Source organism: Dipteris shenzhenensis, chromosome 12 (genome assembly GCF_047967505.1).
Source record: "Dipteris shenzhenensis isolate YYH24624 ecotype China chromosome 12, Dip_SZ_1.0, whole genome shotgun sequence".
NCBI classification, from domain to species: Eukaryota; Viridiplantae; Streptophyta; class Polypodiopsida; order Gleicheniales; family Dipteridaceae; genus Dipteris; species Dipteris shenzhenensis.
The window spans coordinates 35686177-35710350 of NC_141607.1; the positions used below are offsets into that span (position 1 = coordinate 35686177).

Consider the following 24174-nt stretch of genomic DNA (forward strand, 5'->3'; position numbering starts at 1 on the left):
TGCACCAAGAGGGTTAACCCCGGTTAACCAAGATGTGCCAACTTCGGTTGGAGAGACTTGGCTATAATTAAGGCGCCTCGACCCTTGGTCAAAGCTCCTTAATTATAATCAAGAGTGTTGACTCCGGTCAACCAGAGAATAAATATATATTTTTATATTTGTTAGGTGTGCACATGTGTTCAGTGGGGACGCCCACCGTGACTAGAATTAGTCCACAGTGTGTTATTTGCATGCAAAGCTCTAACAATTAATGGGTGCCATGGTGGTGTTATTTTTCCTAAGCGCTACGGGAGCCTGACAAGCATCTAGGAGGCAGTTCGTGTGACCAATTGCTTTGAAGACTCCAGAGTGCCCCTTAGTGGCATGTAATAGGACTTAGTCTAGATTTTAGACAAGTGGCATGTTGCCAATTTGAAATGAGCTTGAAGCTCTTGTAAGGATGCACGTTTTGGAAAAGGAGAGAGGACCAGACAGCTCTACGCTGAACTTTTGTAACAGATTCTCTTCAAGTAATAAAATACCTTCGGGGGGGTCCAGCCCGACATGTTGTCCTGGGCCCTAGTGTCTCTGTAGAGAGAGAGAGAGAGAGAGAGAGAGAGAGGGAGAGCAGAAAAGAAAGTGTACTTGCTGGTTATTACGAAGGAAGTTTCGTTCAAAATTATTGCTGTCTCTCAGAAGAGCGAGATGGATTTCAAAGAGCGTGAGGGATTCCATAGGGATTATATAGGCTGCCCTCTCCAAAGAATGAATTCCACCCTGTCTGCCTCCCTTTTTGTCTAAAGGCAACTCAACCATGTTAAAGTCACCACCAATGATCCAAGAATCTGCAATGGGGGCCCAAGAGAGTAACTCCTTCCAAAAGGAGATCCGCTCCCCTCTGTTGTTGGGAGCATAAAGATTGAGAAGACCAGTCTTACGCCCTCTAATCAAAACAATGATCCATTGAGCTCTAGAAGGGGAGATAATACCGTGACCAGCAACCAAGGGGAGAATAGAAAGAGAGACCGAAATGCAAGTACCTCCCCTTGTGCCCATAGTAGGTGACCAGAAGGTATGTCCTGAAAGCAGTTTGCCAGACTTAGAGCAATCAATGGCATCCAGCTTGTGTTCCTGGATAAAAAGGATATCAATAGCACCTATCCTCATCTACAGGAGGATGCTGGATGGAAAGGCTTACCCGACCTAGTAGAGGAGACCAGCTTCCCCTGGGCCGAAACACTCCTGCTGAGGGCAGGAAACTCAGCAAGTGAAAGGATCCCCACACCCGCTGAAAGGGAGGCCCTGTCAGAAGGAATCCCAATGACCGGGACCCCTAAGGTGGAGGTCACAAACTCCTCATCATCCATGCAAGTCGCCGAAACTACCAGTGCTGAAAAAGAATTCCTGATAAGCAAGTCTGGTCAAGGAGTGCGAGGAAGACCTACACTCGTGGAAGATGGAGGAGAAGGACCTGCCAGGTCTTTATCAACAGAACTGGAGCTGGAGGTTGAGGAGGCCTGTGGCTTGGGTGAAGAGGAATCAGGAGCCCTCATCTACGCCTACACTTTCTCAGTTGTACTGACTGTGGCAGGAACAGGAACAGTTTGTAGGGAAGAAGTACCTGTAGCCCCCTCATGGTTGGAAACCAAGGGGTCAAAAACCAAAGTGACTAGGGCTGGTGGATCTAAAGGCCCCTCCTGATGTGGAACTGTAGTGTTTGGGGCTGCAGCAACATCCATCTCTGGATTCAGGAAGGCGTCTGTCTGAATAGGATCAAAAGTCTCCTCCTGAGGTAAGGGAGCCGCTCTGATAGCTCTCCATCGTGGTATTGGGTGTGCTGCGGGCATTGGGCGCTCTGCTGCCCCTAGTGGTCCTGGGGTGCGCGAAGCAGGGCACCCTGTTGCTCTTGATGGTCCTGGAGTGCGTGGTACACGGTGCTGGGGAGGTGCAGTCGTGGTAGTACTGAAGGAGCCGCACCAGAAGACCTCTTGGGTCTTTTTCTCTTCCTTGGGTAGTCTCTAGCAAAGTGCCCAAGGGTCCTGCAAATCCTGCACTGGTCCTGTCTACCTGAAATCTCGACTCTCTATCGAAAGAGAGAGCCGTCTGGACGCTGAAGCATAATGTGGTCATCTGAGATGTTAGGGTCAGAGACAATGCCCCTAACACGAGGCACCCTGTCTACACTGACTGCCTCTGCCGAGGAAGAAGGCATGCGAGGAAGGGAGGGGATCTCAGTGACCACTCCGAATGTGGCTCCGATAGTGGCAAGCAGTCGATGGTAGTAGACCTGAGGAAGACTAGGAAATCTAATGAACAGTAATGTGACCTGCCTATCCTCCTCGACCGGATCGAAGCCCAAGGTGTAAGGTAAAAGAAAGATCCTCCTCGAACCTAAAGCCAGGGGATTAGCTTTGAGAACAAGGGTTGTGGACTCGTGGGAGTCGAAAACCACTTGGAAGAATCCACGTCCCAAAAGTCAAATATCCCTGAGGTGTGGGGCAAGGTCTCCTGGTAATGCCGCCAGCATCCAGTCTCTAGCCTATGATCTAGAAGGGTGTGACCCAAAGATGCGGGCGAAAAGTGATGTGGAGTCCTCTAATTCCACATCTTTCTTGAGCTGCTGCAACTCATCTTCTGAAAAAATGACGGTTCTCGCGGCCGGTGGAAGTGGACGGAGATTGGTTGAATGGGGATCCATTCGCCAATCGATGTGAAAAGGCCGATTCCAACACTGAAAAAGCTCCGCCCGTGAAACTACTGCCCAGGATGCCCTGAACGCGGGCGCAGGAAGAAGGAGAAAGAGAGGGTAGGAGAGAGGGGAAGGGAAGGAGAGGATAGACTAAAGGCGGAGACGAACGAAGGCTGAGGGGGAGGCGTGGGGAGCTGAGTTAGGAAGGAAGGGGGCGGGGAAGGAGAGGGAGGAGGTTTTTTTTTTTTTAAATAACTCTCTCTTTTTTTTTTTTTGGGGTCTCCTCGGGGGGGGGGATAGGAGGGAGGGAAAGGGAGGGCGGGGGAGAGGAAGGAGGGGGAGGGGGAGGGGGAGAGGAAAGGAGGGCGGGTTAGGAGGGAGGGAAAGGGAGGGCGGGGGAGAAGAAAGGATGGGGGAAGGGGAGAGCAGCGGGGGGGGGAGAGGGAGGGCGAGGGAGGGGGGAGGGGGAGGAGAAGGGGGCGAGGGGGCTGCAGGGGAGAGGGAGGGCAGAGGAGAAGGGGGCAGCGGGGGGGGGGGGGGAGGGATGACGGGGGAGGGGGCGGGGGAGGAGAAGGGGGGCAGGGGGGCTGAAGGGTAGGGGAGAGGTAGGGCAGGGAGGGAGAGGTAGGGGCAGCAGGGAGGGAGAGGTAGGGGGCAGCGGGGGGGGGGGGAGAGGGAGGGCGGGGAGGAGGAAGGGGAGAGTGAGGGTGAGGGAGGAGGGAGAGGGGGCTGGCGAGAGGGGAGGGAGAGGAGGAGCAGCGAAGGAGGGAGAGAGGCTCTTTTCCAGCCATGGAGTCTTCTAAATCAACTATCATTTCATTTGAGAAGTTTTCTGGTAAGAACTTTTCTACATGGCAAACAAAGATGCGTCTTGTACTTATGAAAGATGGAATGTGGCATATTGTTAGTGGCAAGGAGTAAAAACCACAATCAGATGAAAAGAAAATTGTACACTGGGAGAATCTGAATGACAAAGCTCTTTCTCTCATTGGTTTGGGGTTGGGTGATGAAGTTATTCATCATTTTGATTTTGATTCCACTGCTCACGAATTATGGGCTAAGTTTGAAGGATTTCTCGGCACCAAAATCATCAATTCAAAGGTATTCCTAAGATAGAATTCTTCAAGCTGCAAATGAAGCATGAAGACTCTCTTCTTGCTCACTTGAATCATATGAAATCCCTTGTCACTCAGCTTGCTAGTCTGAAGGTCCCTGTAGGGGAAGATGATCAAGTTGTTGTGCTCCTCTCAAGCATTGAGGAAATTTCTAAGTACCGGGAGATCATACTAGCATTGCGTGTGACACAAATGGGTTATGAGCCTATGGCTGCTATGCTCATTGGTCATGAAAGACGGTATGCAGACACTCCGGACTCCAATGCACTGTACTCCAAGGACAAAGGCAAATTCATGCCTTTCAAATGCAATCACTTTAGGAAGCTTAGTCATACCGAGGATCGTTGCTTCAAGAAGCTTGCCAAGCAACAAAACAAAGATCATGCCAACTTGGTTGGGGCTGTAACAAGTGAAGACGAAGAAGAAGATGATGCTTCAACACCGACTCATTCTCTCACTGCCGACATCAGAGATCTCTCTCTCCATTCAAAGATCTATGTACCTGATGATCGGGACTTTTGTTTCTGATTGATTCTATGTGTGCTTGGGTACTCTACCCTAGGTAGTCCCCCAAAAATGCGTGAAACTCTTGGTGATCAAGAGGCTATTGTCATTAATTTTTTTGGAGGAATTTTGATGTGCAAAGAGAATGCTAGTGCTCAAGCTTATTTTTGGAGAAATCACTATTTTAAAAAGTGATGATTTGAACTTCTTTAGTGGAAGGAGAAGTATGTAACCATGGAACATTGGTTTTTTGAACACATGATCCACAAACATGCAATGTAATCTTGTGTGTTGGCATTGCGAGGAGATGCTGGAATATTTCCATGTAGTAGCAGCAAGATATCAGTGCGTGGGTGTGTAGGTGTGATAAGCATGTGAGGACCCTTTGATGTGTGAGTGAATGGATTTGGGGCTGAGGACCCAACCCTTGTTGGGATAAGGACCCCAAGCAAATTTTTTTTTTCATAAAAGAGACTTCTATTAAGTATGAAAAAAATCCAGGTGAGCAAGCTCGATGCGGAAATACATCATGCTGGGCATGAGGAAAAACACTCTAGAAGAGTAATGAAAAACTCAAAAATAGCTGGAGAGACCCCAAGTATTTGTATAAATATACACCCACATTTGAATGTGTGATAGAGGATGGAGTCTAACGTTTGAAGTTGGATAAGATCTCTCTCTCTTCATGTTGGGAAGTCTTCTTGGGGTTTCTTAGAGGAGACCTAAGAGGCCGTACTACATATGCATATTTCCAAGAGAATACAAAGCAAACCAATGTTGAATAGCTGTGAATGAAGGAAATGAAACCATGCTCATGGATCGGACAAAAAAATTAGTTTAGTCTTGGTTTCCTCCTCATTCACCTCTTGGAGTTTACAGTATTGTATAATCCTTTTTCTTCCTAATGGTGGAAAACATGGGGAAACTGTAACGTTGAAGAATTTCTCCCTGCACATATAAATTCTACATGAAATTTGTATTAACTTTAGATTTCCTTAATATATTTGTGATGCGACTCACCTGCGTTAAGATTACAGGTCCCCCTTGCCCATAAAAGAGCTTCTGGTCATTCAACATGTCCACAATCTTTCTTGTGAACCTCTCCATTTCACCCTGCCATGTAAAATTGACAATCACGTAAGTCTATATGCTTAGCTTTAAATAATGCTACCAAAGCAATTTGAAACCATGCATATTATTGAAAAGGTATGGCACTGAAGAGCTTACCTTAAAAATAGAGTTATCAGTTCGGAATTTGATTCCTGGGAGAAAGTGAAGCCACACTGGAAAGCCTCTATAAAACAAATCAAGAAAACAATAACAAGTGACAATAGAAAAGAGCATGGAAAACTCTTCAATAAAGACGTAATTAATTGTCCTATTCTCTCTTGTTGTGGTTCTCCTTTTATATTTTTTCTATTCAAGCTTTTGATTTCGATGGGAGTTATTCCCCAACAAAATCAAAAGGACAAGAGAATAATTTTAGTGCATAGAGCTCATTTGATATATAAATCGTGAGCACAACAAGGGTTATAACAACCTTTAGAAAATTTGAAAACAATATTTTAATGTTTGAAATACAGCTATTTTAACGGAATATAAAGTAGTTAAGATTAGGAGCTTTGCTTTGCTGTTCCTCCTGGTATCTCTCCCTTCTACCCATCCCATCATCCCCCTCCTTGTGCTTCAGCCCACCCTCCTGCCCTCTTACTATTCCATTTCTTCCCTTACAACTATTCCATTTTTGCCTACCTTCCCCTCCTTTGTCTCTGTTTATAGCTTGTCAGTTCCTTCGCCCTCTTTTCCAGCCCGCACATTGGTGTTCTGGAGGCATATTTGCACTCCTATGTGATTGGATTTCCAGGTCAGGACTACTCCCACAAACTGTCGCACAAGGATTGCTATGCTTGATCCCAAAGAGGGGGACCACATAGATGCTCACTAGTGGTGCCCAATCACCCCTCTAAAGAATGATAATAAGATCTCAGGAGTTGTCACATGCACCAGGGCCAAACCTAGGTGGCAGTGACACCTAGCTGCACGTTCCCATCATCAATTAGCAGCAGATTTGCATGGTTTCAAGAAGAATAAGTCACAACACGCAGAGTTGACTTCTTAGTCAAAAAATCAACTTGTTGATTTTTTTGTCAACGTTGACTTTTGATTGTGGCCTGGGGTCAATTGTTGGAGTTTACGAGCCAACTAGGGTCAATGGTACCAGCTGACCCAGTCAGTCTTCCCTAAAAGTCTATTTAAGGGGCCTTAGCCCTCCATTGTGGGGCATGCATTCCAGGATCCATTCTAGGCAGTTAGGCCCTCAGTTCTATTCAACATTCAGTTCCAGCCCCACCTCAATTCGGAGTAGTTCTTGGAAGGCACCAGTTCAGCTATAGAAGGTCTTACACAGTTCGGATGTGCGTTATAGCATCTACATCAGCATTCCCTGTCGTCTCTACATTAGCATTTAGTCCTTACTAGCCTTGCAGCAGCAAGAGTTAGTCATAGCCCATCGTCTAAATAAAGGGGCTCATGTTCATATTTCGACATTTACAACATCATATTAGTAATTGCACATTGCATTGCATACCGATTTGCGTGCCTTGTGTTAGATTTGCATTCTCTGTGCTATGCAGTCTTTCATTGAAGTTAGTCTAGGGTTGTTTAACTACAATTAGAATCCTTGTGCATGTTACATTGGTATCAAAGCCTAGGTGGACAACCTTAGGAGCATGATGATAGCCATGTTGCCAGAAGTTCATTCGCTTAGATCAATCAAGTTTTGAAGATCTTATCGCAAGTCATGTTCTTCTTGCATGACCATGTAGGAGCATATAGATTAGGCTTGCATTTGAATATAGGCACAGTTAGCCGGTCAATCATTCTAGTGAGTCAGTCCACCAGTCAAAGCATAGTCAATCTCGCCACCCAGTCTAGTCAAAGCATAGTTAGTCCTAGCTAGCATTGCAGCATGGCACATTGGGAGAGCCAGATGCACTGAGGCTTTGGAGGGTTCTCAGGTTCACCCTTCTTAGATCTTGGCCAGTACTTGGACAGATACGATACACACTCTGATGGCCATTTGGGCGACCATGCAGGGATCATCTCGAGCAGCCTCCTCCAGGAGAGTTACTTTTCTCAGAGATTGGAGAGACTCTCCCTTCTTTGCTGAGACTTCTACAGGGTTAAGATGGCATTTTCAGCCTCAGCCTTGGTTTCTTTCTACCTCATTCCTCTGAGGTGTTTTTTATTACATGCTTAGCATGGTGTATTTCCACACAGAGCTTGCTCTAGCGGGTTTCTTTCTTACTTAATAGAAGTCTCTTTTTTGGGGGGGGAAAAAAAAAAGCATAGTTAGTCTTGTTGTAAGTCCTTCATCCGTAGGTAGCCCTTCATCCGCTTTAGAGTTCTTCGAACACAACTTAGTGGTCTACTCTGCAAAATTTGTCACAGTTATGGTTCAAGTAGCTCAGCCATGGGTCTCACTTGGGTCTACTACCTAAGGAACAATTTTATCTTCCACCCTCGAGAACAGCTCAATAGATGAAGCTAATGAGTTTCTTGGGTCTACGACTCGAAACGAAGCTCCAGAGGAGCTTGATAATTTTCAGGAGGCACATACTGATCCTCTATTGTTGGATGCAATGAAATCAGAAATGTCTTCTATCCAGAAGAATGCAACATGGGAACTAGTAGATCTACCAGTGGGCAGATCTATCATTGGCACAAAGTGGGTATACAAGGTGAAATATCATGCCAATGGTGAAATGGAAAAAGATAAGGCACGCATGGTTGCCTAGGGATATTCACAGGTAGAAGGCATTGACTATGAGTAGATATTTGCTCCTATAGAGAAGATGACCACTATCAGGTGTGTTGTGGTCATGACTATCTCATATGGGTGGCCAAAGTATCAGTTTGATGTCAACTCAACCTTCTAAAATGGAGACCTCAAAGAGGAGGTATATGTGAAGCAATACCGAAAATGGTTTGAAGTGGATACCACAGTGCTAATGCATATTGACCCACCTCTACCGATCATCCACATAAAATATGTCAATCCGTGCATGGATATGAACACCCTCCTGTTTGACCAAGAAAACAGGAGTGACTGTGGCTGAGTGTGAAAAGCATCATCATACCAAGCATCTCTGCCATCGAACTGAAATAGGCACCGAATTGAAATAGGAAGGCATTCCATGCTTCTCTCTCCAAAGGGTGAATCCCACCTTCTCTGCCCCCTTTTTTATTTGAAGGCATCTCAACCATGGTGAAATCTCCTCCAATAATACAAGAATCTGCAATAGAGGACCAAGAGACCAGTTTCTTCCATAGAAGGACACGGTCCCCTCTAATGTTTGGGGCATACAGGTTTAACAAGCCAACCTTACGTCCCCCAATCAATAAAATAATCCATTGAGCTCTAGAGGGAATAGTAACCCCGTGTCCAACCACCGAGGGGAGCATAGTGGAAGAAATAGAAATGCAAGTACCTCCCCTAGTACCAAGATCAGGCGACAAAAAGTGTGTCCTGAAAGTAACTTGCCTGACTTAGCACAATCTTTGGCATCCAATTTGTGTTCCTAAAGAAAGAGTATGTCTATAGAATCACCGGTTAGCTGCCTACGGCGGCGATGTGGCAAACCACCTAGGCTCTGAATGTTCTAGTTGACAATCCTCATTACCCGACCTGGTGGCAGAGACAATCCTCTCCTGTGAAAAACCCCTCTTGTCAGTGGAGGAAAGCATCCCCACACCTTCAGAGGGGGAGGTTGTGTCTATAGGAATCCCAATAACAGCCTCCCCTAAAGTGGAGGGAACAAACTCCTCCATATCAAAATTTGCAATATCTTCCAGAGCAGTGAAAGAGTTCCTGTGAGCCAAGTCTAGAGCCAGAGTGCGAAGAATCCCAGCACTCGATCGTGTGAAAGAGATAACCCCCTTACCTCTATCAAGAGAAGTAACACGACGATGCAAAGAAGAAGGGGGCTGCTGAGGTGGAAGGTCAAGGGACTGCCTATCAGTGTGATTATCAGCTCTGACTCTCTCCATGGGTGAACCATAAGTGGGTATCCCCTCCTGCTCTGCAATTGGGGGAATAGGGGGCACCACATTAGCGTCAGAAACTATGAAAGGGATGTCACCTTCCTGTAAAGGTGAATGCTCCGTGGCACCAGTGGCATCCTCCTGTGTTGTAGAAGTAGAAGCGACAACCCTCACTAGTAGTGGCTGGTGCCAAAGTTCCAGGAATATCTGTCGGAGGACTAGTAGCACATGTCGAAGGTGCAGGACGTGCTGTTTGTGCCAAAGTGGTGGTACGAGAACGAGTTGCACCAGAAGACCTTCCAAGCCTTTTCTTTTTCCATGGACAAATCTCTGGCAAAATGCCCAGGAATCCTGCATGTCCTGCACTGGTTCTGTCTCCCTGCTACCTCTATCCTCTGTCTGAAGAATGAGCCATTGGGGCACTGAAGCATGATATAGTCATCCGTCATGTTAGGGTCAGAAAAAATGACCCTAACTCGTGGCACCCCATCAGATATGACTGCCTCTACTGTCGAAGAGGGCATGCCAGGAAGGGGAGGGATCTTTGTAACCAAACCGAACACAACTCCATTAGAGGCAAGGAGTCGGTGGTATACCTGTGGGAGGCTAGGGAATATGATGAAAAGAGAAGTGATCCGACTATCCTCCTCCACAGAATCAAAGCCCAAAGAAAGGGCATCAAGAATATCCTCCGAGAGCTAAGTGCCAAGGGACTGGCCTTGAGCACTGTAGCAATTGAATCCATTTTCTGGCATGAGCACTTAAGCTCTTCATTTGCTACCATAGATACTTGGTATCTAGATAGTGGTGCATCAAAGCACATGACTCACAGGAAAGAGTGGTTTGAAGAAATCAAACCTGTTCATGGTGGCAGACAGGTTACTTGTGCTAATGATGCAACTCAGGACATCACAAGAGTGGGAGATGTTCCGATCCTTCTAGATTCAGGGAAGAAAAAGTGTATCCATGATGTCTGGTATGTTCCTGACTTGAGAAAAAATCTTGATTCAGTTTCATTCATGGCCCGTGATCAGCACATGCTTGTGGAGTTTCAGGATGATTAATGCAAGATCAAGAATCCAAAGAAAGGGTATGAGATTGTGGCTATAGGCATGAGGCCAGCATGGGTCTTTACAAGCTTGATGCTCAGCCCTATAATCAGTATGCTTTGGCTATTTCATATGCTACTCCTGGTGATTTATGGCATGCGAGGTTTGGTCATGCGCATCATAGAGCTTTGGCATATTTGCATAATCATAATATGGTCGAAGGTTTGCCAAAATTATAGCAGCCCGCTCAAGAGGTGTGTGAAACATACTCAAACAAAAAACAAATCAAACTCTTTTGTAGTAGCTGGGTGTATCCCAAAGATCCAAAAAAACTTTCCAAAGACAGCATTTGGAAATCTGGCATGTAAACGCTGTCTAAGGAAAGTGAGAAAATCCTAAGTGGAGGAGCAATGCTAGAGTCTCCCAGGGAGCTAAGCCTCTACGACAAACAACCGGAGCAATATGTCTACGTGCCAATAGTTGTCCAAATGGAAAAACTCCCAATAGTACTCGCCACAAGAAAACTTGTTGTCTGAGTGGCATTTTAGAATGCCAAATGTATCTCAATCTTTTGCGCCACCACTATGGCATGCGAGTCATTTGCCAAAGCTGATTGAGCTTGTGAGAAACCCATGGTGGATATAAAAGAACTTTGTATAATGAAGAAACAGTAATATGTGACAACAATAAAGGTTTAAAGAACGACCCTGGAGAAGTAATAATCTAATCATCAAGACGTTTTTGAAGCTCCAATGGTGGAATGGGCTGAAAAGGCTGAAGCATAGCTGTAATTTTCCGCCAAATGGATTTGTAATGCTTTCTATTCATGGTGGGAATGCCCTCGTTGCCCTTCTGCTTCGAAGACAATACAACATTGCCTTTTTTTTTTTGCAAAAAGAGACTTCTATTAAGTATTAAAGACAACACTGCCTTTGGGATTGCAGATAGGCGAGAATCATATGGAAGGGGATTGCAAGACTTTTCAGCACTTTTGTTCGCCTCCCCTTCTATATGACATGGGGATCAGTGGCTTGGCTCACTCTTTCAGGGCCCTAGGTTTTCTTTGAGAGACATGACTCCTCTTGGGCTCTTCACATCCGACGACACCGTGTGGAGTCGTGCTCTCTAGAAGATGTTCCGGCCACTCTCTTCAGGGCTGCTTATTCCTCGGTTGACTCTCCATGGGAGGTTTTAGCTAGCATCGTAGCATGGCACATTTGGAGAGCCAGATGCATTAAGGCTATGGAGGGTTCTCAAGTTCACCCTTCTTAGACCTTGGCCAGTACTTGAACAGATATGGTACACACTTTGATGGCCATATGGGTGACCATGCAAGGATCATCTCGAGCAGCCTCCTCCAGGAGAGTTACTCAAGGATTGGAGAGAATCTCCCTTCTTTGCTGAGACTTCTACAGGGTTGAGTTGGCATTTTCAGCCTCAGCCTTGGTTTCTTTCTACCTCATTCTTCTGAGGTGTTTTTTATTACATGCCTAGCATGTTGTATTTCCGCACAAAGCTTGCTCTAGCGAGTTTCTTTCCTACTTAATAGAAGTCTCTTTTTTGCAGAAAAAATAAAATAAAATTTGTAGCAGCCAATGGAAAAGAAAGAGGAAACCCGTCATCTTGGACAACATCTGTCACTGAGTGGATGCCTTTTAAATTGAGTAAATAAGAGGGGCGAGGCTCCTGCACTTGCAACGAAGGGACCAAAACTCGAGACCAATGTATACTCTATGCTCTGAGAGAGTTGCCTTGTAAAGAATCTCGTCCATTCCAAATGGGAGAGGATATGCTTCCACATGCTAGAAATAAAAGGACAACCCTTAATTTTGCCTTCCACGGAACCTAAAATAAAATCCCACGGAACTTAATTTTGCCTTCCACGGATTTGGATGGGGGTAGCTAGGATTTTCAGTCACTTTGTCCACTCCCCATTCTTTATGACATGGGGCTCAATGGCTTGGCTTTCTCTTACAGGGCCTCAGGTATTCTATGAGAGAGTTGACTCCTCTCGGGCCATTTTGATTCGACATTATCCGGTTGAGTCCTGTTCTTTGGATGTGATACCACACCTTCCTTTTGCAGCTGTAAATGCTCTGTGGATACCTCTTGGGAGATTCTAGCGAGCATAGCAGCCTAGCATATCTGGAGAGCCAGATGCACAGAGGCATTGGAGGGAACTCGGGTTCATCCCTCGCACACATTGGCTAGTATCTAGACAGACACCATACATACCTTGATGGCCGTATGGACGAGTATGCAGGGAGACTCCCGTGTAGCCTCAGCTAGGAGGGCTTATTTCTTATGGGAATGGAAGGATTCCCCTTTCTTCTCTGAGACTCCTACAGGGTTGAGGTGGCACTTTCAGCCTCAGCCATGGTTGTTTTCCACCTCATTCTGAGGGGGTTTATTTATCCTCATGATTTCATGATGTATTCCGCTTTGAGCTTGCTCTCGCGGGTTTTTTCTCTTGCTTAATAGAAGTCTCTTTCTTGGATAAAAAAATAAAAAAAAAATCCCATTGTCTAGGCTGCCAATATCCAAAATCAGGAGTATTGACCTGTAATAATAAGTGACATATCATTGCAGCCCAAGGCTGAGAATCCTGTAGAAAATGCAGCATCATCTTTTCTTTGTGAGCAAGGATATGCACCTAAATGTTAAGGATATTTAATCCCCCGTGCATTTTTGGTGAGCAAAGATGTTGTAAAGAGAGTAATCTCAAACATCACCCAACAGACACTTTTCTTAGTGAAAATTTCGTTGCTTTATATTACAAGAGAGCTTCCCAAAAAAGGAAACCTGGACAGTACATCAACAGAAAATCTCAGTATAAGGAAGATTTACATCAGAATCTATACGTGAGTTTGTAGACAATCAAAGAGAGATTGCTGCAAAGATCTTCGAAAGAAAAAGAAAGTGGATAAATGAGGATCACCAAAGACCCTATGATTGTGATCTATACATAGAGTCTAGAGCGCCCAGTATCTAACCCAAGTAAAAAGCAAATCAAACTCCGGTCGACGTGGATGAATGCCAAAGAGTTAGAAGAATTTTCCAAAAACAACATTTGGAAAACGGGCTCTCAAATACTATCCAATGATACCTAGCAAATCACGAGTATGTGGACAAAGCCAGAAGATATGAAGCACAGATTCCCGTAGAGCATGACATCGCTTACAAACAGTAGGAGCAATATGTCTGCATGCCATAAGCTGCCCAGACAGGAAAACTCCCAACAAAACTCACCACCAGAAAATCTGTTGCCGAAGAGAAACTTTAGAATCCAATATAGCGTAGTCTCTTCCACCACCATGTTGATGCATATGCCAAATCTGATTTGCTCGGGTCCGAAGACCAAGGTGAAGACAACAGAACTTTATACAATGCCGATACCGTAATATGAGAAATTTTCAGCGGACGGGATGTGGACACAGAAGGTTGAATAGTTCAGTCATGAAGCTTGTCTTCAATCTCAAGAGGAGGAACCGGCAGAAAAGGCTGAAGCATAGAATCAATGGTACGCCAAACAGGAGGATAATGCATCCCCACACGATATTTTGTAGCTGCCAAAGGAAAAGAGAGTACCATCATCATGGATGACATCTGCCACCGAAAATACCTTTGAAAGTGAGAAAATAGGAGCGTCTAGGTTCCTGCACTGCAAGAGGCAGAGCAAAAGCTCTAGACCAATGTATGCTTTCAGCTCTCAAGAGTTGCCTTGCATAGAATCACAACCATGCCATTCCAAATGGGAGAGAATGTGCTTCCAATTCAATAATAGGTTGGAGACAAAAGGACAGCCTTTGACCTTGCCCTCAATAGAACCAAAGAGAAAATCCCACTACGTGGGCTGCCAATGACCAAAAGCAGGGGTGGTGATTTGTAAATGCAAGAAACGAATCATGGCAGCCCTAGGCTGAACCCCGTGCATGAATTATAACATCAATTTCCCTTTATGAGCAAGGATATGAACATGAATATTCAAAATGTTCAAGCCCCCATGCATCTTGGGTGAACATAAATGAAACATTGAAAGTGAATGGACAAAAGTAGTAGAGCCTAATCCGCCTTCACAGCCACCCTCATCCACATTTAAGACAACAGAACAACACCATCAGAAGGCAAAAGGGATTCATTCAACATCTGTGTCTCTACACACCTCTATATACAAACTCATACTCTGGCCACATTTCCTCTGGAAGCCTAACAACCTCAGAAAGAAACCCAGTGGACTACACAGCCCAGCACAAGCTCCTACTGACTGATCAGGAAACACATAGATGACCCATGAAACATAACACTCCAGAGAATGACAACTTCAGAATTGCATAACTGCCATGAACAACATGCTATATCAAAACCTGCCACAACTCTGTAAGAGAACCCACACTGAGAGAAACATAAGCAGCCAAGAATTTCACAAGTCCTTCCTATGATTCTAGACTACAATCGGCCAGTCTTCTTCTTGCGAGATCCACGATCATGTATGGCGACAATCACAAAGCTCTTTTTTCGACCAAGAGTATGTCATCTTCACTTTGGATTTGCACCTTTGGACTGCATGAAACCCATTGTCTAAAACCATCTGCTGCCCTTACTCCCACAGCATAAGTAATGCCCACCCTCTTTAGAAACTCGTCGCCCTTAGCAAGAATCTTCCTCCAAAAGCAATAGCCTCGTCATTCTTCTTATGATCATAGCCAACGCCCTGCTTCTCTTTTCTCTCCATATCTGCCCTCTATCTTCCAAGGTGCTCCACCTGCAATCAAGATTCACAATCACCAAAGTCCTCCATCCACAAAAGCTTCCCCACCGAGCAACAATTCACCTCCCTAGCTCATCGTTCTCCTCTTCAATCAAGAGGCCCTTTGATCTCTGCCTCCTCCAGGAGCCCTCCCAGTGCAACAGCGACCTCAGATCCTGAAAGACTCTCCAGAGCAACAGTCCGCTATCCTTTGTAGAGATCCCCTTCCGCAGTTACGTGCATCCCCGAGATCCTGCCTCACGACATCCCAGGCTCTACCTCATCATCGCGAAGGTCCTTCCACACTCCAGCTTTAGCGCTCGTGTGGTGGCGATCCTTCTACTGCTGTCCAGGAGCTTCCAGCTACTCCAACTTACTTTAGTCTACGTGATTACCTGCCTGCCATAGTCCGTCGCCTCTCCTTCACGTGATCATAGCAGCCTCCCCGTCGTGTGTCTATGCCTTCACACGTCGATAGCTACCTCGTAGCTTCTCCCCTACTTACAGACTCATGCCTCCTCTGTCCAAGGCACTCCCTGGCATGTGTACTAGCGATGCCCAACTCCCAAAGCTCTTTCTACACCCTCGTGCTTCTGAGCTCCTCTCTTCCACCTTCCTGTGGTCCTTCAGCTTGTATAGTGGCGACCCCTTCTCTTACTGAGCTTTCTTGCCCACCGCCCTGCAGCTCCTTTGCGAGGTCACCGAACCACCGAGCTCTCCCCGTTTTCCCAGAAGAGCCCCTCCATAAGCTCCTTTTTGTGCGATGATCCTCCAGGTGCCCACGATCTCCGTCGTGAATCTTTCTGCAAGCTGTCATCTCCATCTACGTCCAGCTCGTCAACTAGAAGCTTCCCTTCATCCTCACGTAGCCACATTTGCATGCATGCCTTTCTTGATTCCAGCCACAGCATTCTTAATTAGCCACCTCATATTTGCCTTTTTACCACTCCCAAGGATTTCCTCAAATTCATACACCAAGGCACTTAAAGCACATATGGTTCTAGTTAGGCATTCAATCAGTTGTATGCCTCCAACACTTAGCATTTAGTTGCCCAGACTACCACATATGGTGAACACCATCCCGACACAATGGATTTTCAAGACAGCCATGACAAAAAAATACTCATGTCCTCATACAAAAAGGATTCGGGACAACCATGAAGAGTACATGTCATCCCACAACAAAACTCCGCCACACTCTGGATACCATGCTCTGAATTGTCTCGTGCACCTACACTGCACTTCATTATGTCCTAGAAGTCCCTGTGGAAGTATCTACCATCTCAAGAAAGTATATCATCAGTGTGGAGTCCTTCATGAGGGTGTCCATAGCTCAAGGCCACCACCAACTAGCTATGTACATAGCTGTGCACTCACCCATCAACATGCAACAAGTGAGAAACATTTTTTCATTTTTATCCACACATCTCTAGCAACCCCTTGTCTTCTGCTGTGACATTCATGTCCAGCAGCTAAAGAAAAACATCAGCAAACCGCCTGGATAAAAAACAAAGCAAGCTTGTACTCTATGCCTCTGCTTTTCTTTTCCTGGATCAAAAGGAAAACTTTGAACCCTCCATTGCCAGATATGCATAATCCACCATCCCCGTGGATCAAAAGGAATCAACAACACACCAAATTGATATAGCCACCAGCTCCTTCCATATACCCACATCCTCACTAAGCCTCCAGGATCCCATAGCTTATCTTGCCAAGACATCACACAACTCCATTGGCTATTAGCCATCACACTTGTATCATGAGTTTTTCTCATCTTCACATGAGCCACATCTTTTGAGGTCACTACCTCACACATAGATCTTACGAGCACCACCAGCTCATAATCTGTGATTAGGGACTTCTCAACATACCCTTTTGCCTCAACCTTATAAATTTCAAAACTTAACCCATCACATGAATTATCAAGATCACCCAGGAGCAAACAAACATCCTTCCCACCTATAGAATGCTCAAACATATCAACACATGCTTTGCTATGCATCCTGTCCTCACTGACATTTTCATTTTCTGAATAGTCATAAGAAGTACATATTTTCTTGTCATTACCGACCTCAGGTGCAAAACCCACAAGGGTATCATCAAGTAAAGCATCCAGCTGATGATCAACCACACTATCACTACCATCCTGCTCAACATGCATACTAGTGTTTACATTCTTTTTCAAAGAGATCAATGCTAACATATCATCCAGTGCATCATCAAAAACACAATCCAGCTCATCATCTGAATCACCATCATCTTGTAAACACTGAATCTTAACCTCATCATACACATCACAGTCCACATGCACACAATCAACACTTGCTGGCCCCACCCAAACTAAGTGTTTTAACTGTAGGTCTTTCACTTTATCAGTAATAGCCACTTCAGCTTCATCACTATCAGACATGATTGAGCTCTCATCTTCACTGCTAGTTTCACCTCTCTCTTCCTCACTTGTTGAACCTAAAACCTCAGCCTCTTCAGTATGCACAATCACAGTGTCAACCACGAACTGATTGCATTCAGCCATCATATGCACATCATCACCACACAACACTGGAGCATGATCATCATCTACACACACAGACTTATCCTTAGCTGCCTTTAACGGGCTCTCAACCTTTCTGCCATCTGTGGCAGCAACCCCTTCTCTCGGGCTCTCTTCTACCACCTCACACAGATCTGGTTGAGCAACACCCTCCTCCATAGCAACTGACAAGCCTCCATTCATAAGTGTAATGATTTCCAGCTCCCTTACATCAACATCTGGTTTCTTCAATAGTGAAGACAACTGACTCTCTTTCTCTGATGAGATGCTCTCTTCCTCTGTCTCACTCTGTGTCTCTTCGTCTATGACTGTCTCCTCAGGTTCCTCTTCCAATTCCAGCCTACAGCTCTGTTGGAGATAAGTGCACACTAAGTGTACTATTTTCCTAGTCTACATTTGTCTAAGTCTAGTCTAGTCTTTGTGTCTTGAGTGTGTGCCATGTGGCACCTCTACAATTATCCCATAAGCACTCTTGCTTTATGTCTTGTACTTTGGCCCATATATTCATGGGTCACATCATTGCAATCAATCTATCTAGCTTGTGTCTTGTCTACACTCTTCTCAAGGTACTTCTTGTCTTTCAATCTTGTTATTATTTCACTTCTAGTTTTCTAGTTTCTAGTTCTTGCTTCCATATTCCAACAAGCTCATATTACACTGCATGGGAGATGATTACATTCATCACATCTCCGACATACACTCTGCTTCTCAAGCATGGATCACTTTGGATACCCTTTTTGCACCCAGATCTAAAAACTCTAAGATTGCACTTATGATCTCATTCTTTGATCTACATATGCAGGAGGGAGCTACTATAGCCTCTCATGTCAATTATCTTCGCAGTCTTATGGTTCAGCCTGCATCAGTGAAGTCCCCCATCTCCGAAGATATTGCTATTCCTGTGCTTCTCAAAAGCTTACCTGACACCTATGCTACTCTTGTCACTACCTTCAAGTATCACAATAATCCTTCTCTTGAAGGTATCATCAATGCTCTCCAAGAGGAAGAAAGAACTCAACAACGAAAGGTAACTGACACTGCATTTTTAGCAAAGAAAGGAAGTTCTTAAGGTAAGAAAGCCTTGCACCCATTGTGGCAAAACTAATCATATGGAGAAGGACTGTTTCAAGGCTCATCCATGCACCATTTGTGGCCGTGATAATCACCGGGAGAGGGACTGCTACTCAAAACCCTCTACATCAGCCCCTGCATCTACCTCAGCCCATGTTGCTGCAACATCTCCATCAGCTGATCCTGCTGTTCCTTCCTCATATGATGAGAAGTGGGCTTTCTGATTACTTCTATTTCTTGTCTACCACTTTGACCACCGATGATGTAGGTCAAAGGGTTCTAGTGTCTTGGTCTTTCTGTTTGACTACAGTCAGTCTTCTGTCTATCTAGTCTTGTCTGTCTGTCTATTTGTCTATCAATCTGACTGTGTTTTGTTTTAGATCCATCTTGTCCCTACCCTTGTGGACCCATATGAGGATATCACTTGAGGAGGGGTGTCTCAGGATCTTTGTCTGTCATGTCTTCTATCTTGTCTCTCAGTCTATCAGTCTCTTTGTCTGTCTTCTAGTCTTGTCTTTCTGTCTTACTCCTAGTGTCCACTTAAGGAGGGTGTTGGAGATAAGTGCACACTAAGTGTACTATTTCCTTAGTCTACATTTGTCTAAGTCTATTCTAGTCTTTGTGTCTTGAGTGTGTGCCATGTGGCACCTCTACAATTATCCCATAAGCACTCTTGCTTTATGTCTTGTACTTTGGCCCATATATTCACGGGTCACATCATTGCAATCAATCTATCTAGCTTGTGTCTTGTCTACACTCTTCTCAAGGTACTTCTTGTCTTTCAATCTTGTTATTATTTCACTTCTAGTTTTCTAGTTTCTAGTTCTTGCTTCCATATTCCAACAAGCTCATATTACACTGCATGGGTACAGACATAATCTCTGGTATGGTCTCCATTTTGATCAAGCTAATTGCCTTTCCTTTCCCCTTATCCTCCCATTTCATACCACTGGTACAGAGCTGATTCAGATCTTTCACCTCCATACAATAGTCACTTGATCTGTCATTTGTTCTCTGCTACTCAGGATAGACATCTCCTCCTACCCTGGCTGGCTTATCATAGTGAGGGCTGATATGTCCCCACTCCCCACAACTCCAGCATTGAACATTGCTGATATAACCTGGTCCTCTCCCTGCACCAGCTGAACTTCCTTCTCCTCCAGCCATAGCTTCTCTCCTGTTATTCTGACCTTTGCCTCTTTTTGCAGTTTCCATCCAATTTAGGCTGAGTGTTTTCATCAGCTCCACAGCTTCATGCAAATCCTTTTTCAGGGAATCATCCTGCACAGGAATAGACACCGGCTCTCTCTCTGCATATGCGTTGATCATTTCTAGGCTACTTACCAGATTCTTAGGCTCTTCTTGCATGCCAAGCTGCCTCAGTCTCTTGACTTTCCACTCCTTCTCCCTAGCCACTTGGACTGCATCCTCAAAGCTATCAATATTCCTCAGCTCCACCTTCAAACGGAGTGAAGGCTTCAAGCCTGAAATAAAGCGGTAGTCTCTCTTAATCATCTGAGGAGGTACCTCCGGCACAAGAGCTTCACACCATAAACTCCATAACCTCCCAAACTAAATCAGGTAACTGGTCAACCTCCTGCTCCTCCTGTCTCACTTTGCACAGCTCTTTCCAAACTTCATTAGGGTTCCTGGATTGTGCAAACTGTGCAAGAAAAGCTGCTCTCACCACTGTATACTCCGGATTTTGCTGCTGAGGATGAGCAGTCCTGAAGGTAGCAACTTGAGTCTGTAACCATGCTTTTGCATCTCCCTGCAAACAATAATTCATGATCTGAAACAAAATCTCAGGGGTTGCCCTATCCGTCATAAGTGCTGTAAATTCCATCTTTTCCAGGAATCTCACTATATGGCATCCCCCAGAACTCTAGAAAGTCCTATGCCATCTCTCTCAGCTCTTCAACACTACAACTGACTGCACAGCTTCACACTTGTAAACTGAAGTGCAGAGGCCTCCGTGGAGGCACCAAAACGTGGATGGACAAAAGCAGTAGAGCCTAATCCGCCTTCACAGCCACCCTCATCCACGTTTAAGACAATAGAACAACACCATCACAAGGCAAAAGGGATTCATTCAACATCTGTGTCCCTACACACCTCTATATACAAACTCATACTCTGGCCACATTTCCTTTGGAAGCCTAACAACCTTAGAAAGAAACCCAGTGGACTACACAGCCCTGCACAAGCTCCTACTGATTGATCAGGAAACACATAGATGACCCATGAAACATAACACTCCAGAGAATGACAACTTCAGAATTGCATAACTGCCATGAACACCTGCCACAACTCTGTGAGAGAACCCACACTGAGAGAAACTTAAGCAGCCAAGAATTTCACAAGTCCTTCCTATGATTCTAGACTACAATCGGCCAGTCTTCTTCTTGCGAGATCCATGATCATGTATGGCCACAATCACAGAGCTCTTTTTTCGACCAAGAGTATGTCATCTTCACTTTGGATTTGCACCTTTGGACTGCATGAAACCCATTGTCTAAAACCATCTGCTGCCCTTACTCCCACAGCATAAGTAATGCCCACCCTCTTCAGAAACTCGTCGCCCTTAGCAAGAATCTTCCTCCAAAAGCAATAGCCTCGTCATTCTTCTTATGATCATAGCCAACGCCCTGCTTCTCTTTTCTCTCCATATCTGCCCTCTATCTTCCAAGGTGCTCCACCTGCAATCAAGATTCACAATCACCAAAGTCCTCCATCCACAAAAGCTTCCCCACCGAGCAACAATTCACCTCCCTAGCTCATCGTTCTCCTCTTCAATCAAGAGGCCCTTTGATCTCTGCCTCCTCCAGGAGCCCTCCCAGTGCAACAGCGACCTCAGATCCTGAGAGACTCTCCAGAGCAACAGTCCGCTATCCTTTGTAGAGATCCCCTTCCGCAGTTACGTGCATCCCCGAGATCCTGCCTCACGACATCCCAGGCTCTACCTCATCATCGCGAAGGTCCTTCCACACTCCAGCTTTAGCGCTCGTGTGGTGGCGATCCTTCTACTGCTGTCCAGGAGCTTCCAGCTACTCCAACTTACTTTAGTCTACGTGATTACCTGCCTGCCATAGTCCGTCGCCTCTCCTTCACGTGATCATAGCAGCCTCCCCGTCGTGTGTCTATGCCTTCACACGTCGATAGCTACCTCGTAGCTTCTCCCCTACTTACAGACTCATGCCTCCTCTGTCCAAGGCACTCCCTGGCATGTGTACTAGCGATGCCCAACTCCCAAAGCTCTTTCTACACCCTCGTGCTTCTGAGCTCCTCTCTTCCGCCTTCCTGTGGTCCTTCGGCTCGTATAGTGGCGACCCCTTCTCTTACTGAGCTTTCTTGCCCACCGCCCTGCAGCTTCCTTGGGAGCTCACCGAACCACCGAGCTCTCCCCGTCGTCCCAGAAGAGCCCGTCCATAAGCTCCTTTTTGCGCGATGATCCTCCAGGTGCCCACGATCTCCGTCGTGAATCTTCCTGCAAGCTCTCATCTCCATCTACGTCCAGCTCGTCAACTAGAAGCTTCCCTTCATCCTCACGTAGCCACATTTGCATGCATGCCATTCCAGCCACATCATTCTTAATTAGCCACCTCATATTTGCCTTTTTACCACTCCCAAGGATTCCCTCAAATTCTTACACCAAGGCACTTAAAGCACATATGGTTCGAGTTAGGCATTCAATAAGTTGCATGCCTCCAACACTTAGCATTTAGTTGCCCAGACTACCACATATGGTGAACACCATCCCGACACAATGGATTTTCAAGACAGCCACGACAAAAAAATACTCATGTCCTCATACAAAAAGGATTCAGGACAACCATGAAGAGTACATGTCATCCCACAACAAAACTCCGCCACACTCTGGATACCATGCACTGAATTGTCTCGTGCACCTACACTGCACTTCATTATCTCCCAGAAGTCCCTGTGGAAGTTTCTACCATCTCAAGAAAGTATATCATCTGTGTGGAGTCCTTCATGAGGGTATCCATAGCTCAAGGCCACCACCAACTAGCTATGTACATAGCTATGCACTCACCCATCAACATGCAACAAGTGAGAAACATTTTTTCATTTTTATCCACACAACGTGTCTTGCCAAACATGATCAAAGGCAAGTAGAACTGAACGTATGCCACCAAAATAGATTGCACTATATCCAGAGCCTAACATGCAACGGCCAAGTCGCCATTTTCCAATATTCAAGCTTCTTTTTCAAATTTTCAAGAACCCAGTCTGTTTGTTGACGACGGGTTATCAGCCAACCCAAAGGATAACCCAAGTGACGAACTAAGTGAGTAGGCGGAACAATCTCCCCTGGCCATAAAAGACTATGCCAGTCTTTAGCATGCAATGGTAAGAGCTTTGATTTCTGAAAATTAACATGAAGACCAGCAGCCATGCCATATATAGAGAGAGCATGCATAAGGGAAGAAAGGTCCGTCTCCGTATTCTTCGGGGTAAAAACCAAGTGATCCAAGTATTGAAGCATCGGGTGTGTGGCAATAGCATACAAAAGTACACTGAGCGGACATCCTTGGCGAACAGAACTACAAAGCGCCTAGGATACAAGCAGCTTGACTGTCACTGTAGACCTAATATATGACATGCTGCATTTTGTGCCCAAAACCCAATGCTCTCATGATCTGCGAGATAAAATCCTGTTGGATAGTGTCAAAGGCTTTAGCAATGTCAACTTGTAGTAGCAATAAAACATTCTGCTCAATGTATTTGGCATATTCTATGCCAACATATGCATTGGCAATGTTATCTGTAATATGCTGACGAGGAATGAAGCCATATTGTGTAGGATGAAGGCCATCATGAAAAAATCCTTTGATACGATCAACAACCATCTTAGCAATGATCTTATAATAACGGGCATGAGAGTGATAGGCCTCCAATCAGTCAAAGATTCACATAGTTGCTTCTTGGGAAGAAGCTTAACCAACCCTTTTCTCCATGAGGTAGGCATGCATTGATTCTGCCAGTAGAATTAATCACACAGCAAGGTGGGATTAAGAAAATCCCAATACTCAAGAAAGAATTCCATAGTGAGACCATCCCAACCAGAAGATTTCCATCTACCACATGATTTTACTGCATCAGACAATTCTCTTTTAGTGAGAGGAACTTCCAACTCCAAATCTTGCATAGGAGAAATAATTGGATTGACATGATGCAATAAAAGGTCTCTTGCTGAAAGAACCTCATGAGTAGAAAAAACTGCATGCCCAAAATGAGCCCAAAATGTCGAGAAAAATGATCAACACAAATTTCAGCAAGCTGGGCTCGAGAAGAAGTCCAAACCCCATCAGGCAAGATAACTCTGCAGATATTTTCAGATTGTCGTTTGTGATGTAAACTCTTGAAGAACTCTTTAGACGAGCAGCCTTTGTCCAAAAAAAGCC

At 45.2% G+C, this 24174-nt stretch overlaps 1 pseudogene across 1 annotated transcript in view; it reads right to left on the reverse strand.

Annotated features, from left to right (window-relative positions):
• LOC147896151 (beta-galactosidase 8-like) overlaps positions 1-24174 on the reverse strand; it is a 105997-nt pseudogene that overhangs the window by 74605 nt on the left and 7218 nt on the right. Inside the window, exons 4-5 of the transcript XR_015541857.1 lie at positions 5515-5581; positions 5308-5400 (exon numbers count right to left, since the gene is read on the reverse strand). The product of XR_015541857.1 is annotated as a beta-galactosidase 8-like (transcript). The remainder of the gene's footprint in view (positions 1-5307; positions 5401-5514; positions 5582-24174) is intronic.